The 3,600-nt window shown below is 36.7% G+C and overlaps 1 pseudogene; it reads left to right on the top strand.

Moving 5' to 3' along the window:
• The first annotated feature begins 336 nt into the window (after positions 1-336).
• On the top strand, positions 337-2,821 carry LOC112503642 (annotated as a pseudogene).
• The last annotated feature ends 779 nt before the right edge of the window (positions 2,822-3,600 follow it).

The raw sequence follows: 3,600 nt of genomic DNA, 5'->3' as shown, positions 1-3,600 counted from the left end.
GTGGGATCACATGACAATGGATTTTGTCATAAAGTTATCTCGAACTCCAAAAGGGTATGACGCAATCTGGGTAATTTTTGATTGCTTATCTAAATCTGCGCATTTTCTACCTAAAAGAGAGGGGTACTCTTTAGAAAGGTTGGCACAAATTTATATCAAAGAATTGGAAGTAGGCACAGTGTTCCACTATATATCGTCTCTGGTAGAGATAGCCGTTTCACTTCAAGGTTTTGGGAAAGTTTGCAAAACTCTATGGGGTCTGAAATTCGATTAAGTATCGCATATCATCCGCAAACTGATGGGCAAAGTGAAAGAACCATCCAAACTCTCGAAGACATGTTGAGAACTGGTGTCATTGACTTCGAGGGATCGTGGGAGAATCATTTACCACTGATAGAGTTCGCTTATAATAACAGTTACCACTCCAACATCCAAGCGTCACCATATAAGGTATTGTATGGACGTAAATATTGAACGATGTTATGTTGGAACGAGGTAAGTGAGAGACAGTTGACGGGTCCCGAAATTGTTCAAGAAACTTCCGAAAAGATTGAACAGATCCGTGAAAGAATCAAAGTTGCACAAGAGCGCCAGAAAAGCTATGCCGATAATCGTCGGAAAACGATTGAATTCTGTGTGCGCGATTTTGTGATGTTGAAAGTTTCTCCACGGAAAGATGTTATCATATTTGCAAAGAAAACTAAGCTCAGTACGAGGTATGTTGGGCCGTTCGGAATTTGTAAACAAATTGGGCCAGTGGCTTATCAGTTAGAACTATCAGAAGAGCTTAGTCTAATCCACCACACATTTCATGTATCGAACTTATGGAAATTCTTAGCTGATCCGAGTCTAGCTGTACTGCTTCTAGAAGTTAAACTAGATAGTAAACTAAAGTTTGTGGAGACACCAAAAGTTGTGATTGACCGAAAAATCAAGATGTTAAGTGTAACGCCCTCATTTTTTTAATATGAGAATGTTACGTAATCTGAAACAAATTCCTAAATAAATACTCCAAAAGACGGCTAAAATAAAACATTTTAAACTGTTTACAGCGGAAGTCTTTGAATCAACCAAAAATTAACTTAAGTTCTAACCCACCTCACACTAGGTTAAGTTACAAAAGATCAACACAACGCTGCTAGACAGAAGACTAAAAATAAGATGATAATTAGCAACTCTCTAAGCGTGTCCTTTGCCCTTATCCAACCTCGAACTACCTGGCCCTGAGATGCATACTATAATCAGCTTATAAAGCTCAGTGAGTTCATTGTTTGTGTGAATAAAATCATATCCTGACATATATATATTGGACATATATGCATGCTTTATAATAAAAGTCACAACTTTAAAAATATATACATATATATCTATACTACATATATAAGCATTCAAGTCATTATCTTAAATACAACCCTTCAAGCACATAGTACAATCATTTTATGCAAGAATTCAAAAAATCTCTTAATTACAAATTATCATGCACAATGTACAAATTATTTATGCAAGGGTTTCATACCATACCAAATCCTAATTGGGTCAAACCTACTTTCTCCTTATCAGACTTTTAAAATCACCAATTTAGGCCACTTTCTTCTTCTTCTTCTTCTTCTTCTTCTTCTTCTGTATCTGATCACTGCCTTCACCACTCCTACCAATTTTAGATTTCAAATTTCAAATTTCAAATTTGAAATTTCTGAAATTTTGAAATTTGAAATGATTCTTGAAGGTTGTGATGAAATTTGAAATGATTCTTGAAGGCTGTGAGAGAGAGACTTCCCCTCAAAAATACAATTCAAGCTTAGGGTTTAGGGTCATCCTCTTCGAATAGACACTCATCCCTTGCTCAAAATGATTCAGGCTCATCCTCTTCGAAGAGACACTCTCTATCCATCACTCAGGCTTTAATCCCAGTCTATCACTCTCCAGGTACCTTCAGTGGCATCAAACTTCTCCCCAGAAACCTGGTTTGAGATTTGATTTCTGCTTGATTTAGCTGACATTTGTGCATTCAACATCTCTTATTCAACTTTTTGGGATATGCGAACTTATTTCTTACAATACGAGTCTTCCTTATGCTGTTTCTTTTCATCTATATTGTTGACTGAAGTTCTGAAGGAACGTTGATTGAACTTATTTGATTGCATATTTATGACAGTTCACCCAATCGACAATGAGTTAAAAGATCCTACCCAGATGAAGTATATAGTTCGGCAATCAATCTTATTGTGTTCCACAGTGTATGTAGCAACCAGCTTTTTCGGATTTCTACTCTTTGGTGATCATACCTAGGATGATGTACTTGGGAATTTTGATGGTGATCTTGGAATCTCATATAGCTCACTGATTAATGATGTGGTTAGGATAAGCTACTGCCTCCATCTGATGCTTGTTTTCCTGATTGTATTCTTCTCGCTGCGCCTCAACCTGGATGGGATTTTTTCCCTTATGTAAATCCCTATTGGTTTTGATAATAGAAGATTCTTGATGGTAACAAGCTTTGTGATGAGTTTGATTTATGTTGGAGCAAATTTTATACCGAGCATTTGGGATGCCTTCCTGTTTACGGGTGCGACAGCGACTATGTCGGTTGGTTTCATATTTTCGGTTGCTATTGCCCTAAGGTATGTAAACTTGTGTAAAGTTACATATAACTTACTTTGTTTTGGGTTTGTATATAATGAGTATGGATTGCTGGGACAGTCATGGAATTGCAACAAAAAAGGACAGGAGAGTGTCATGGGTGATGTTAATATTAGCTRTATCATCAAGCATGGTGGCAATCTGCAGTGACATTTACAGCTGCTTCTTGATTCATTCATAAGAAAAATGGAGGCTGCTTTGCTTTGCTTTTGCTTATCAAGTGAAGGTATAATTAATTGGTGGTATTGGATATGAAATTTTGTTCCACTTGTAGCAAAATKATATTTTTCCAAAAGAAATAATAGATTAGTTATGGGTGTAAGTTTTTTTTTAAATATTAACCTGGATATCCAACCCGCTGTGTGAGCCGATTAATCACAGGACGACCATCTGCTTTATAGATAACACAGAGTCATTGTATTTGAACCTTCATGGTCACAAGCGGATTTTTATTCCTTCTTAGATTTAAACATGGGACCTCCTGGTACTTTTGACTTTTGGGGTCAAGCTCAAACCAATTAGGCACCATCTTTGTGGTTAAAAGTAAGTTGGAATTGTAGGTAAAAGTAAGTTTGTTTGTTTCACATTCAAACTAAACTCCCAAAATTTTATTTTACTCACCCTCACCCTCACCCTCACCCTCACCCTCACCCCCACCCCATATAAACATTAATAACATTTAGTAGAGAGAGCATATTATTATTATTATTACCCCACACGGTTATGTTTTCTAGGAACTTAGGTGGTCATCCACCGATTTGTTGTATTAAAAACACAATGATTTATCCCATGCATCAACATATTCCAATWACACACTATACAATATGCCCTTTAAATTCGAACATAAACTAAAGGAGGGAAGAGGGACATTGCACTGGTGAAGCACCAATTGTGTTCCAAGGCCAACCATGCAACAAACTTCTATATCTTTTGCAACCTATACCTATTTGCAATCCTTGT

This window comes from Cynara cardunculus, unplaced genomic scaffold (assembly GCF_001531365.2).
Source record: "Cynara cardunculus var. scolymus isolate 2C unplaced genomic scaffold, CcrdV1 Un_Scaffold_3459, whole genome shotgun sequence".
NCBI classification, from domain to species: domain Eukaryota; kingdom Viridiplantae; phylum Streptophyta; class Magnoliopsida; order Asterales; family Asteraceae; genus Cynara; species Cynara cardunculus.
The sequence above is the reverse complement of the archived record's forward strand: the minus strand, read 5'-3'. Positions and strand labels throughout refer to the sequence as shown.